The sequence below is a fragment of the Musca domestica genome, unplaced genomic scaffold, assembly GCF_030504385.1.
Source record: "Musca domestica strain aabys unplaced genomic scaffold, Musca_domestica.polishedcontigs.V.1.1 7, whole genome shotgun sequence".
In the NCBI taxonomy this organism is placed as follows: domain Eukaryota; kingdom Metazoa; phylum Arthropoda; class Insecta; order Diptera; family Muscidae; genus Musca; species Musca domestica.
Genome location: NW_026712383.1, coordinates 20647369 through 20663510, shown reverse-complemented (window position 1 = coordinate 20663510; position 16142 = coordinate 20647369).

The following is a 16142-nucleotide window of genomic DNA, read 5'->3' as shown; positions in this document are numbered from 1 at the left end:
ATTTACCTTAGGGTGACATGACAGCATATTTTTGTTGATGGTTACGCAGAAGAAACAACTATAAAGATATATCTAGAATTCAGAACAGATATCAATCCAATTTTCTTTTGGACCTAATGACAAGGCGAAAATAGCGCCTAATGTGAAATATGGGCGCTACGTCCACTCCACATTATGTCTGCTCGCCTTTGGTGGTGTATACCTTAGGGTGACATGACGGCATAATTTATGTTTTACGTTTTTGTTAAATTTATTTATTTTTTCCATTGTGCATTTATTTTCCATCCCACACACACACACATTTTAGGTGTTTTCTAGAAAGCAACCACATTTTCCTTGATTTATTCATTTGTGTCCTTCGCATAATAAGCAACTCTATTCTCCGTTTTTAGTTTTAGCATTTTTTTTGGTCCTTTTTTTTAACTGTTGCGAAATATTCGCTAGCTATGGCTGTGGGTGAGTTTAATATAAATATGTTTTATTTAAGAGCTTTCATTTCACATGAAGCAATTACAAATTCATAACATAACTTAAACATTGTTATTCCGCGTATAAAACATAAAAACCAAAGACAGGCGAGCGGACTAGAAATGATGATGTTAAAATAGATACAAAATGTGGAATGAGAGGGCTGTGAGAATGTGGGCAACAAAATGTTTAGCGAAATATGTGAAACTGTGGTCAGTGGGGACTTAATCGGAATAATATTTCTTGATTCGGGAGGTTATGGAAAAAATATTTCAAAATTTTGAAAAAAGGGTTTTGGTCCTTTATGGAAAGAAGAAGTTTTGGTCTTTTAATCTTCTATGAAAAGAAAGTCCTTTGGCCTTCTATGAAGAGAAGGCGGCCACAGGGTCTCCCATGGATAGAAAAGTACAGGGTTTTCTATGGTTAAAAGAACAGAGGGGTTTCTATGGATAGAAGACCACAAGATCTTCTGTGGATAGAATACCACAGGGTCTTCTATGGAAAAAAAGCCAGAAGATCTTCTATGGATAGAAGACCATGGGGTCTTCCATGAATAGAACACCACAGGGTCTTCTATGGATAGAAGATCACAAAGTCTTCTATGGATAGAAGACCACAGGGTCTTCTATGGATAGAAGACCACAGGGTCTTCTATGGATAGAAGACCACAGGGTCTTCTATGGATAGAAGACCACAGGGTCTTCTATGAATAGAAGACCACAGGGTCTTCTATTAATAAAAGAGTACAGGGTCTTCTTTGGATAGAAGACCACAGGGTCTTGTATGGATAGAAGACCACAGGGTCTTCTATGGATAGAAGACCACAGGGTCTTCTTTGGATAAAAGACCATGGATAGAAGACCAAAGGGTCTTCTATGGATAGAAGACCACAGGGTCTTTTAAGGATAGAAGACCACAGGGTTGTGTAGAGTTCTGATCTGTTCTCACATGCTCTCCAAATCAGTGTCCACATTAAGAAAACATCTAACAAAAATCATAAAACACAACTTTTTCGCTCTCTCTCGCTTTTTTTCATTTTTGAAAGCAACAACAGGGACTTGACGCTCATCATCATCCACAAACATCCAAGCAAATATCAGGCGAAGCCAGCAACTTCAACCAACATAAAATGCAAGTTGCGCATTTTATGTTTAATTTATGAGTCGGACGCAATGCAAGTGGTTGGTTTGTTTACGGGTTTTCGTCCTGTTTGACCAAACACACACAAAACTACGCAATGACCAACATGGAAACCCCTTCTTTTTGGCTAAATAATGGTTGCAGAAGATGCAGCTGAAAGAAGAATAAAAAAATTATATGAAATAAAACTTAATGCCACGTAATTATGCAATAAAACAGCAACTAATGAATAGGAAATTATGACTGTGGCAGATGAAGTACAGATGGTTTATGATTTAGTCAACAATAGCGGCTCCTGCGAAATGGGTTTCAATCATTATGGTGGTGGTGTTTTTTTCGGTATGTCCAGTATGACATGGAGAGGTATTCTAGATGCTTAGAGATGAATTCGAATGTTTGAGAGATATTCTATAATATGAGTTCGAATAGAGAGAATTTAGGAGGAATATTTGATGCATGGGTCACAAAAGCTACCAAATTGATTAACAAGTAAAAACTTCCAAATTTCGATCTTTAGCATGTATTCCTGAAAATGGACTAAAAATGGAAAGGATCGATTTTTATCGATTTTTAAGAGATATTCATGGAAACGGGTTTAAAAAAAACAAAGGTGTTTTTAAGTTAGTCTTGGAGGTGAACTAGAAAGGTATCATAAACCTTAATCGTGAAGAGAAAGCCTCGGGACTAGTTTTTTTTAGAAAATGGTCTGCTGAGGCATTATAAACTTGGAAGTTTTAAGGTATTCTCGAAAAGGGACTATAAGCATATATGAAGAGAGGAAAATGAATAGAGACTGGAGGCATAGATAAATAGAGGACAATGAAAAGAGAAAAGAAAGAAATAAATAGGGATGAGTAATGTTGATTGTTATTCTTGAGCATGAACTTGAGAGGCATTGTAAACGCGGATTTCTAAGTGCTATTCTTGAAGCAAGACTAGAGAGGAATACAAAAAGTGGATCTCAAGGGATATTTTTGGAGATGGACTAAGGAAGCAGCATAATCATCGATTTATTTTATGCAGTTAATTTTTATGAGGTCAGCCATTAAAAGCATGCATTTTTAGAAGAAGAACTCTTGGAGGTCAGTAGTAATAAACGTGGGAATTTTTGGTGTTTGTTTTTTTTTTACAGTTGAACTCCTCTGGAACATTAAGCGCGGATTTAAAAAAGAAATATTCTAGGACATCAGGCATAGTAAATATCGATTTTTAAAGAAGTATTCTTGAAGGTAGTTTTTTCTCGGTGTATATATAGAAGTATTCTTGGACGTTGCTTTGTAATGGAGGGTTTTACATAATTGACGCGGAGTTTTAAGAGATATTCGTGAAGGCAATTCTTTCCAGGAGTTTGTGTCCTTAGGATTAATTAACGTGGGTTTTTAAGATGTGTTCCTGTGGGCCAGGCAAAATAAATGTCAGTTTTTAAGAAGTTTGTTTTTTCGTAGTTTGTGCTAAATATGGATCAATCAAATAAAAAAAGTGGGATTTTCTCGGACCTCATAATTTCTTCTGGAGGTCAGACATAATAAGCATGGATTTTTAAAGAAATATTACTGGAGAATATTTTTCTGGGGATCGACTTTTCGGGTATAAGAAACGTGGATTTTCAAAGAATTATACTTAGAAAACATTTTTTGGAACTGGCCCTGACAGGCATTTTTAAAAAAATATTCTTGGATGACATTTTCCTGGAGCATTTTTAGAAAAATATATATTTTTGAGCTTTCTGGGGATCGCCTTGTCGGCCATATTAAAAGTGGTATTTTAAGGAAGCATTCAGGGAGGATATTTTTTCTCCTAGAGGTAAACAATGGAGGTGGACAAGTCAGCTAAAACATAAAATAGAGGTGTAGAAATATTCTTACTGGATCGTCATCATAAACTCTGATTTTTTGGAGGATAATGTTATAATAATCGTAGATTTTTACTCTTGGTTGCATTTTTTATACCCTACACCACATGTTAATGTCTTTGGGTATTTGCTTACAACACGAAGAAGGAAGCGAGATGGACCCATAGTTACTTTTCAGGACCTTCATATTTTTGGGGACAAATTGAGAAGAAAGTTTCCAAACAATACTCGTTTGGTCCAAGTTCGTATCCTATTGCAATTGGTGAGAATTTATATATAGCTCCCACATACAGGGTGAGATAAAGAACTGCAACAAAGTCATAGTTATAACACCTTTTTTTAAATTTTATTGAATGAGCATGAATGGCCTTCAAACGGTCAATGAAACGGTAACACGCTGCCCTAATGTTGCTTTGCGGTATTTAGGCCCATTCCCGGCGAAGCGCTTGCTTGAGGTGATCGACAATTTGGTATTTTTAAGTGCCAACCTTGCTTTCAAAAATACTCCAGACACAATAGTCCAACGAAGCGAGGAACCTCATTTTGGAACCATTCTTGGGTGACGCGTGCTGAGTGCGATGGTGCTGAGTCCTGTTGGAATGTCCAAGGTCTGCTACCAAAATGTTTGCGTGCCCAAGGCTTTAATACACCCTCCAGAATATTTTGCGATAACATTCGGCATTTATTCTGATGCCACTCTCGATTAATACGAGCAGTGAGCGACCATCGGCTGTTATGGCGGTCCACACCATCACTATGGTTGGCGTTTGTGTTATGGTGGGCAACCGAGGGTGCACATTTTCAGCTGACCTCTTTGGCAAGTAAACACGATCATCTGGTTGTTAAAAACTGCTGGACAACGAATGTTTTCTCAACGGAGAAAACCAAATTCGGCAGTTCACCACTTTCCGCCCAGCGAAGCAACTTTAGCTCTTTTGAGTCTATTTTCTTTGTAAGTGCTTGCACTTTTTGGAATTTCATTGCGGCAAATATTGAAAAATTAGCTCGGGGTAAGCTCATTTTTCAATATTTGCCGAATGGAGTATTGCGTTATATTTAGCTCACGACCGATTTCGGCCACTGCGAGGCGGTTTTCGATTAAGTCGCTTCTTTAGTTTTCGAACCAATTCTGCTGATGCTGTTTTTTTCTTCCGTACACTTTCTTGACGTCGGTCTACGCTACCAGTATCACGGTAACGAGCAATGGTACGAGACACAGAAGATTTATTCACATTTAAATGCTGGAGTACTCTAACGATATCCACTTGTGATTTTTCAGTCAAATATGAAGAAATCACACTATCACGCTTGAATTCCATCACGAATAACTTTTTTGTCTGGAAAATTCTCACTAAAATGCTTTTGTACGCTAGTAAGAAATATAATGATTTGCCACTGGAATAATTTTAACAGCTGTCGGACGAGTGGCTTAAAAATGACAGCAGTCTGAAGTTGGTTGCAGTTTTTTCATCTCACCCTGTATTAGTTCTATCCGATTTCAAAGTTCAAACGCTTTCAATAATGATCATGGTTGGTATATTTTTTTACGAAAACTGACAAAATAAAATTTATTACGAACTGGCTTGTTAAATGTGTATGGTGGTGTAGATTTTAATGTATTCGACCTCGTTTGGCATTGATGTATTTCTTAACCGTTTTTTATACCCTCCCCCATAGTATGGTCTGTCCGTCTGTCTGTCTGTGGAAACCATTCTAGCTGCCGAATGAAATGAAGTAGGTTGATAAAATTTTACACAAATGTGTATTATGTCTGAAGGACTTTTGGTATTGAAAATGGGCCATGTAGGTCCACGTCTTCGTATAGCCCTTATATAACGGTACCTCCCGACATGCGGTATTTTGATGATTTTAGCGACATTGTTTACTGGAATTATTTCAAAATTGGTATTTAAAGTTCGTAATAGATACTACGGCTTAAGACAGAAAATGCGCCATGTAGGTACACGTCTTGGTATAGCCTTCATATAACGGTACCTCCCGACATGCGGTATTTTGATGATTTTAGCGACGTTATTAACCGGAATTATTTCACATTTTGTATTTCAAGTTCGTAATGGATACTACAGCCTATGCCAGAAAATTGTCTGTGCAAGTCAAATTTGAATATTGTAATAGATTGTGACAAAAGTTGCCTATGCAGGTCCATGTCGTCGTAGACCCTCATATACGGCTACATTCGGTATTTTTAAGATTTTAACAGAATTTTTAACGGATTTTATTTTTTTGAAAATTGCCAAATTTGTACCAATAGTGGAGGGTATACAAAGTCCGGCCCGACCGAACTTACAGCTTTTTTACTTGTTTTTTTTTTTTTTTTTAATATTCTGAGATGTGGGTCTCTAAAGCATCATAATTTTTTTTTCATCTTTTTTGAAAATAGAATAAGTGCCTATGTATTCTCTCTCTCTATCTCTCTTAATTTGAAACTATTTACCACCTTTGCAAATTACATTTTGGCGAATTAACTTAATTGAGCAAGTTTTTTTTAACTTTTCACCCATTAATTGAATGTAACCTCATAATCTGTTTGGTTGTCTTTTATATACAGCCGCGTTCGTTCGTTCGTTTGTTTTTTTTTTTTTTTTCCTCTTCTCATTCAATTTACCGATTACAATTGCTGTAGGTCTAACAGCTAAGCCCTTTCATTTGTCATGTCCGGCAAAGTTGTAGCATTCAAAGTCAATGGCATTTTGCACGACACATTCACACACACCGCGACAGCGACAGCGCTCTGGGAGAGATAGGTGGACATTTATTGGACACGGTCAAACGTTAAAGGCGACATTGGAACAGCAGCAGCAACAACAACAGCAGCAGGCCGGTCAGGCAACAACATGGCAGTAACATCTGTCAACACTTGGATAATTCAATTTGTCAACATAAAAATGAAATGTAAAATTTGTTTCATGTGGTCAGTGCGGTTGGTCATGGACTGGCCAAATGGATGGAAAAATGGGACAACAGACAAAGTGGATGAAAATGGGACGCAGATAACAATATTGTTTATGTAACAGTTTTTAATAACATAATAAAATTCAAAACTTTAAGGATCCAATATTTTAAAATATTCTAATTTTCGGAAAAATATTACTTATGTCCCTTTGCTTACTGCCACAGGGACTTCCAATTTATTCACATAAATCCACCACCAAAGAATCATCGAAAACCTATAAAAAAGCGAACAGAACAGCCAGTACAACAGCAACAAATGAACTTTTTACCATGGCTGATAAACGGCTTACCTGAAAGTTAATTGCCATCACGGCAAGAGTGACCACCTTTGACTGCCGGAAACATGGGCGCTGTATAATTTGCGGGCGGCAATTTTATGTTTTTTCGCAAAAAATTCTTTATAAATCTATTTGGTCTCTCTGTCGCTCTGCCTCTCTCGCTCTTTGTTTAATAGTTGTGTGTATTTTTCGTTTAAAATGATTAAAACTATTTAATTTAAGAGTCACGTCCATGCCGGACACGTTGAACGATATTTTTGGTTTTCGCGCCGAGATGCTGCAGAAATATCTTAATTTGATTTTATGCAAATGCTGTGGGTAAAAAAACAACGAATCGAATGGAAATTGTCATATTAAAAAAGGAAATGGAGAAAACTTAATGGTTTTTCCAATGAAATTTTTTAATTGTGGGCATTTAGTATTTAAGTGGAAAATGGAGAATTGTTTAATCATAAAATATGGGTTTGAGAAGTACACTTAAGGCAGACCATAACTAAGAAAGTGTTTTGAATTCTGGGTCATGTCTTAAAAGCATAAAAAGGGTATTCTTGGTTAAACATGATGCCAAAACAGATGTGTATTTAAAAATGATTGGTGGTGAACTCTTTTGGCAAATAAACATGGATTTTTCAAGAGGAACCTTGTTGAAGGACTATTTAAAGGAAATTTTCAACGGAGGTGAGAGATTGGGGACAAACGTGGATTTTTAAAAACTATTTTTTAAGGACCAACAGAATATCAAACGGAAATTTTTAATGACTTTTTCTTTAAGGACCAACAGAATATCAAACGAAAATTTTTAAAAAATAATTTTTCAAGGATCGAGGACTAATAAATGTCGATTTTTATAAGAACAGTTTTTTAAAGACATGCCATCAAATGTCGATTGTTTAAGGAATATTATTTAAGGACCAATAGTGAATTTTTAAAGAATTTGTTTTCAAGGCCCAGAAGAACATGAACCGTGGGTTTTTTAACGCAATGGATAATATTTCAGACCACTAGACCAATAATGGTGGATTTTTATACCCTACACCACCCCTTAACACTAGGTGGTGTAGGGTATAAAAATCCACCATAATTGGTCTAGTGGTCTTATGTTTTTGTTTTTGTGCAGTTGTCTGTAACAGGAAGAAAGAAGCGAGATAAAACGTAGTTACTTTTGAGGATCTTCATAGAATTAAATGTCAGTCAGTCCGTCCATGTATTCTTGTGAACAAAATACAAATCATATTTATAATCCGATTGAGATGCAAACAATGTTTGTTTGGCCCTAGGATGAACCCTTTTGAAATTCGTGATAATCTGATCAGATTTAGATGTAGCTCCCATGTATCTTTATCCGATTACGAGTAAATTGCGCACCTGCATTTTGGTACATCCCACCCGATTCAGTCTAGAAGCAAGTTAATCAAATTTGGAGAAAATCGGTTCAGATATAGCTATAGCTCTCATATATATCTTTCATCCAATTCGGGGTTTAAAGTTCCTCACATGCGTAATATGTACTCCAGAAGAATGATATTTAATACAGGATATCAGATTCTGCTCAAAAATAACTCTGTCAAATTTTATCGAGATCGGTTCAGATTAGGATATAGCTCCGATAAATATCTTTATCCTATATCAGGTTCATTGTGCACCAAATGGCTAATATCAGCCCAAATGGGCTGAATTTTCGCAATTACGGCTGAATTTATCCTATGAACTAATTCTTCATATATATGTTTCATGCGATTCAGGGTTTAAAGTCCCTCGAAGTCGTAATATGCATTCGACAACAATGATATTTGGTGTCAGATATATTATAAGGCTCGGAAATACCTTTGTCAATTTTTATCGAGAACGTCAAAGATTTGGATATAAGTCCCACATATATCCTTAATCCCATTTTAGGTTTATTGTGCAAATAATGGCGAATATCAGCCCAAATGAAGTGAATTTCGGGACGTACGTTTCCATTTGGGCAACTTGGCTCCGAAATATATATTTTTTTACCCTCCACTATACATAGTATGGAGAGTATATTAAGTTCGTCATTCCGTTTCGATATAATCATTTTAGACCCAAGAAAGTATATATATTCTTGATCAGCGTAAAATTCTAAGACGATTTAGCCCTGTCTGTCCGTCTCTTGTAATCACGCTACAGTCAAAATGAATTAAGATAGAAATCTAAAATTTTGCACAGATATCTCTTTTGTCTGCAGGCAGGTCAAGTTCGAAGATGGGCTATATCGGTTCACGATATCGTATAGCCCCCATATACCGGTACCCCCAGATATTCGGTATTTTGATGATTTTAGCCACATTTTTCAATTGAATTATCTGAAAATCCACACAAGGAGTTCCTTGTGCGTACTTTATGCCTTGGAATATAATTTTCTATATAGGTCCACGATATCGTAAAGCCCTTATATAACGGCACCCCCCGATATTCGATATTTTGATGATGTTAGCCACATTTTTCAATGGAATTATCTGAAATTCCACACAAGGAGTTCCTTGTGAGTACTTTACCCTCTAAAATAGAATTGTTTATATAGGTCAACCAAATCGTATATCCCCCCTATATCGGCACCTTCCGACATTCGGTATTTTTAAGATTTAAACAGAATTTTTAATGAATTTTAATTTTTTAGAAAATTTCCTAATTTGTCCCAAATGGTGGAGGGAATTCAAAGTTCTGCCCGGCAGAACTTTCTGCTTTTTTACTTGTTTGATATAATCCTTCTCCTAGTGATATCATGCACTACTAGCAACTGTTCTAAAGCCAAATGTTGATAGGTGGTACGATCTACAGGAAATTAATTATTTTGTTTCGGGGGTTCTACTATATATGCAAAAATCGTGAAAATTTTGAATAACCTAAACGTTTATAAATACGAAGTAAGCATCCGATTCCATTCAAATTTCACACATTCCAATATTAACACAAGATGCGGAGTGAAGATTAAGAAATCGGCCCATCGCTTCTGGTATCATCTCCACAAAGGGTTACAAATTTCCCCTTGGTAAACTGATATCTGATGTGAATATAGAATTCATCGGCTCGCTCCTTCTAGCAATTCCCCCCACTTATTACTTATGATTAATTGTTCGCATGTTAGATGCCCATCCCAAAAATTACTACACTTGTCATGTAAAGGTGAATGAAGTAGTCGATATAGCTCAAAACTGGTAAGTTATATCAGACTTAAGTCAGATATGAAATGTACGACATTGGTCCATATTTCCCGAATTTAAGCCATTATTATAGAGATTCGAATTCGATCCTGACTGGATGCTTTGAATAGCTTTAATAAGGGGTGAAAATTCTCCGCTTCTTTTTGTTATTTTTCGATTGAAAATTCAATACACATGTCACCTACAAATGTCCATGCACATAACATTTACAGATTTTCTTTAATTATAGCCTCAGCTATATGGCTAAAGAGGGTATACATCGTTTGATACGGTCAAAACATGACTAGTCGGTTTTAGAACCCAGGTCTCTTTGGACAAAATCCGTTTCAGGACATTGGGAGTCGATCTTGTAACTTTCGAAGGGAGTATCCGATTTGATCCAAACTTGGTACATTGTAATATTTTCGTCAAACTTAGATCAAGTTCGGAGATGGGCGATATCGGTCCACTCTTTCTGGTACCTCCCCCACAAAATGTTGAAATTTTCAAAAAATATTTTTTTTTTTTTTGCACAGAAAGAGAACGGATAATCCTATTTTTCTCCAATTTCGCAAATCTTAATATTTGCGTCAGTGCTAGGTCAGGGGCCAAAATGGTCAATATTGGTCCGCTCCAACAATTTCCCCCCACAAATTGTCAACATTTTCAATAATTACAACTCTCATTAAATGTGATATAAGAGTCCGATTGTCTTCAAATTTCACACACCCCAATGTTTATATAAACTGAAGGTCTGAGGTTACGATGGAATAAATCGGTCCACTCCTTCGGGTACCTTCCCCACAACGGTCGAAATTTTCAAAAAAAATTATTTTTTTTTTTTGCACAAAAAGATAAACGATAATCCGATTTTGCTCCAACTTTGCAAATCCTAATATTTGCGTCAGGTGCGAAAATGGACAATATCGTTCCTCTCCATCAAGTACCTCTCCCACAACGGGTTATAATTTTAAATAATTATAAATTTTATAAAAGTGATGTATCGATTGTTTTCAATGTCAATCCGACTGTCTTCAAAATTCGCACATCCCAATATTTTTATAAGCCCAAGATCTGGAGCTAAGATGGAATATATCGGTCCACTCCTTGTGGTATCTCCCCCACAAAAGATCGAAATTTTAAAGGAAGGAAGAAGTCGATGTAGTCCTTACCTGGCACGTCGCAATTTTTATACCCTACACCACAAGGTGGTCAGTGTATTATGTCTTTGTGCATTTGTTTGTAACAGGCAGAAGGAAACGAGATAGACCCATAGTTCCTTTTGATGATCTGCATAGAATCACATTCTGAGTCGATTTATGCATGTCCGTCCGTCCGTCTGTCCATGTATTTTTGTAAACAAAGTACAGGTCGCATTTATTGCCCGATCCAGATGAAATTTTGCAAAGATCTTTTGTTTGGCCCAAGGACGAACCCTATTGAAATTGGAGATAATCGGTCAAAATTTAGATATAGCTCCCATATATATCTTCGTCCGATTTGCCTTTTATTGTGCAGCAAACGTATAATATCAGCCCGAATTGTATGGAGTTTTGCACATACACCCAAATTAGGCCTGAAAATATGTATGCCAAATTTGATCGAAATCGGTTCAGATATAGTTATAGCTCCCATATATATTGTTCATCCAATTTGTTATTTTTGTCCACCGTAATATGCACTATGCAACAACAATATTTGGGGAAATATATCAAATACAGCTTAGAAATACATTTTCTAAATTTTATCGAGATCGGTTCAGATTTGGATATAGCTCCCATATATAACTTCGTCCGATTTACATTTTATTGTGCATCAAACGTCTAATATTTGCCCAAATTGGATGGAATTTGGCACTTACTACCGAAATGAGTCTAAAAGCTAGTTTGTCAAATTTGGTAAAGATCGGTTCAGATATAGCTATAGCTCCCATATACATTGTTCATCCGATTTGTTATATTTGTTACCCACAACAGTAATATGCACTCCGTAACAACAATATTCAGGGAAATATATCAAATTCAGCTCAGAAATATCTTTGCCAAATTTTATCGAGATCGGTTCAGATTTGGATATAGCTCCCATATATATCCTTATCCGATTGCTAATTAATTGTTCAGCAAATAGGCAATACAATTCCGAATTTAAAAGATACAAATGCTTCGGCATATTTGGTCCTTTGAACTTTAAATTATAATTATAATCATAGCGTGTATGATTGAATTCTCCCATCAAAACTTTTAATTGTTATGTGGAGCTCTACTTAATTAGCAAAGTGGTGTCATAAAGTCGGCCCCGCCCGACTTTAAGACTTTCTTTACTGGTTATATTATTAATCACAACACAAGTCAAAATATATTAAAATAATCGAACATACATCTGACGGCAAACCCGACTGAAACTTTATAACTTGTTCTTGATTAAATCGAAGTTTGTCAATTAGTGTAATTTTCGGAAAAAAATGGAAAACATCAGTTTTTTTCGCGACTCTGATTCCAGGAAAATTGCTGGACTTTTATTCCTTATATCTGATTGTTAGATGATGAATTTTTCTATTGACATCATATAACTTATGAGGAAATTGTTGTTCATATCTGGTTAGTGGTATTGTAGCCGTTTTCTTAGAATCTTTTAGTATATTCAATCTTTTATATATTCAATATTCTCACTAATGGCTGTCATACACAAACAATTTTTCCGCTCCATAGATAAAAATTTTTCCACTTCTATGAGAAAAAATGCACATAATTATTGACGCACAATTACCATCTACTATGTATTTACTTTTAATAGTAACCAATTATTGTTTCAAGTGGAAAAACTGTAATTAAATTATGTTTAGCAATTATCAAGAACAATTTCCAACAATAGAAGAAGAAACAACGAACTGCTCTCAAGAAGAAAAAGTAACTCTTGACATTATCTTATAACAGCAGAGAAAAAAACTTTTTCAATTAAATGTCAAAAATATATAATTATAAGCAAAACAAACTACAACAAGATTGGTAAGAGCATGAGCAACATTTTGCACTGTGACATCTCTCAACGCAACGACAACAGCAATAACAATAACAATAATAAAGATAATTGCAAACAACAAAAATAAAATGTTACAATTATACACTTATGTGTGTGGTAAAATGTCATGTCGATTGTCAACCACATCACATCATACACGCTCGCCCAAACACACCTACATACGAATGCTGTATGCACGCTCACAGTGCATGAAGAATGAGCGAATGACAGAGAGCAGAGCTAAAGTTGCACTTCAAGGATAATTACACACTTTTAACAATTTCCACGTACATGCCGACGACATCAAAATGAGCAACTCAATAGGGCTGGCAGAGAGGCTGGCTGGCTGCCTGGCAGGCAAGCAGACAAACTGGCCGAACCAAACAAAAATATAAGTAATGTTGCTCTCATCAGCAGAGCCAGCCAACAGTGCGTGCACTCACACACACACTCACTCAAATAAACCAGCACCGAAAAAAGTGACATAAGTTCGTAATATGGTAAAAATGCATAATGGTTTTTTGGTAATGCTAAAAGCCTTAACCCACCGCAATGGCACTCGTTTCAGAAAGGGGTATAAAAAGGAGACCATAAAAAGTTTTTTTTTTTTTTGAAAAGTCATCCAAATGGCTACATACCATTTGATAAAATGTGCCTCCTCGAAATAACGCTTTTTGACCCTAGGTATCCTTGGACCAAATACATTTCAGGACATTTGGAGTCGATGTAGGGATGTCCGTCCGTTTGTCGGTCTGCTGGCTGGTGCGAACTATAACTTTCGAAAGGAGTATCCGATTTGGTCTAAACTTGTTATATCGTTATATTATTATCAAAGTTAGATTGAGTTCGAAAATGGGCAATACCGTTCCACTCTGGTACTTCTCACACAAAAGGTCGAAATTTTCAAAAAAAAAAAAAAAAAAAATAAATAAATAAATAAAAAAAAAAAATACTGCACAAAAAGAGGGGATAATCCAATTCGACCCAAACTTGCAAATCCTAATATTTGCATGCGAAAATGGACAATGGAATTATAGCCTCAGTCATATGGCTACAGAGGGTATACAGGGTGAGATGAAAAAACTGCAACCAAAAACAGACTGCTGTCATTTCTAAGCCACTCGTCCGAAAGCTGTTAAAATTATTCCAATGACAGCTCATTATATTATTTACAAGCTTACAAAAGAATTTTGGTGAGAATTTTCCAGAAAAAAAATATTCGTGATGGAATTCAAGCGTGATAGTGTGATTTCTTTACATTTGGCTGGAAAACCACAAGTGCACTCCAGCCTTTAAATGTGAATAAATCTTTTGTGTCTCGTACCATCGCTCGTTACCGTGTTACTAGTCAAGGAAGTGGGCGGAAGAAAATAGCGACATCAACAGAAATGGTTCGAAAAGTAAAGAAGCGACTTGATCGAAAAATGGCTCGTGAGCTGAACATATCGAAATATTCCACTTGGCAAATATTGAAAAATGAACTCGGGGTAAAGACATTGAAATTCCAAAAAGTGCAAGAACTTACACCGCAACAGAAAGAAAAGAGCTAAAGATTTGCTTCACTTGGCCGAAAGTGGTGAACTGCCGAATTTGGTTTTCTCAGATGACCGATGAGGAAACATTCGTTGTCCAGAAGTTTGTAAACAAACAAAATGATCGTGTTTACTTGCCCAAGAGGTCAGCTGAAAATGTGCACCTTCGGTTGGCCACCAGAACTCAAGCGCCGCTCGTATTAATCGACCGTGGCATCAGAATAAATGCCGAAAATTAAAGCCTTGGACACGCAAACATTTTGGCCGCAGACCTTGGACGTTCTAACAGGACTCAGCACCGTCGCACCCAATACGCGCCACCCAAGAATGGTTACAACACTTGGCAAATATTGAAATGAACTCGGGGTAAAGACATTGAAATTCCAAAAAGTGCAAGAACTTACACCGCAACAGAAAGAAAAGAGCTAAAGATTTGCTTCACTTGGCCGAAAGTGGTGAACTGCCGAATTTGGTTATCTCCGATGAGGATACATTCGTTGTCCAGAAGTTTGTAAACAAACAAAATTATCGTGTTTACTTGCCCAAGAGGTCAGCTGAAAATGTGCACCTTCGGTTGGCCACCAGAACTCAAGCGCCGCTCGTATTAATCGACCGTGGCATCAGAATAAATGCCGAAAATTAAAGCCTTGGACACGCAAACATTTTGGCCGCAGACCTTGGACGTTCTAACAGGACTCAGCGCCGTCGCACCCAATACGCGCCACCCAAGAATGGTTACAACATGAGGTTCGCATCATTTCCAGGGCACAATGGTCACCAAAATCTACGGATACCAATCCGTTGGACTATTGTTTTTGGAGTTTTTTGGGAAGCAAGGATGGCACTAAAAAATACCAATGTGTCGACAGCCTCAAGCAAGCGCTTTGCAGGGAATGGGCCAAAATACCGCAGAGAGACATTCGGGCAGCGTGTGACGGTTTCATTAGCCGTTTGAAGGCCATAATTCGTGACAACGGTGGCCATTTCGAACCAATCTAAACTTATTCTAAAATTTGATGCTATTTCCGACATTTTTTGCTTTCATTCAATAAAATTTAAAAAAAAAAAATTAATATTTAAGGCGTTTGATTTTGTTGCAGTTTTTTATGTCACAGTACAGAGGGTATATTAAGTTCGTCATTCCGTTTGTAACTCATCGAAATAATAATTTTAGACCCAGCAAAGTATATATAATCTTGATCACGGTAAAATTTTAAGACGATTTAGCCCTGTCCGTCCGTTGCAATCACGCTACAGCCAAAACGAATTAAGATTGGAAGCTAAAATTTTACACAGGTCTGTCTTTTGTCTGCAGGCAGCTCAAGTTCGAAGATGGACTATATCGGTCCATGACATCGTTTAGCCCCATACAACGGTACCTCCCGATATTCGGTATTTGGATGATTTTAGCCACATTTTTCATTGTGAGTACCTTATCCCCTTGAGGAGAATTATCTATATAGGTCCACGATATCGCATAGCCCCCATAAAACGGTACCCCTTGATATTAGATATTTTGATGATTTTAGCCACATTTTTCAACGGAATTGTCTGAACTTTTGCACAAGAAGTTTGTAATTTACCCCTATAAATAGATTGTATATATGGTCCACAATGTCGTATATCTCCCATATATCGGCTCCTTCCGATTTTCGGTATTTTTAAGATTTTAAGAGAATTTTTAATTAGTTTTTTTTTTTTTTTTTGAAAATTTCCT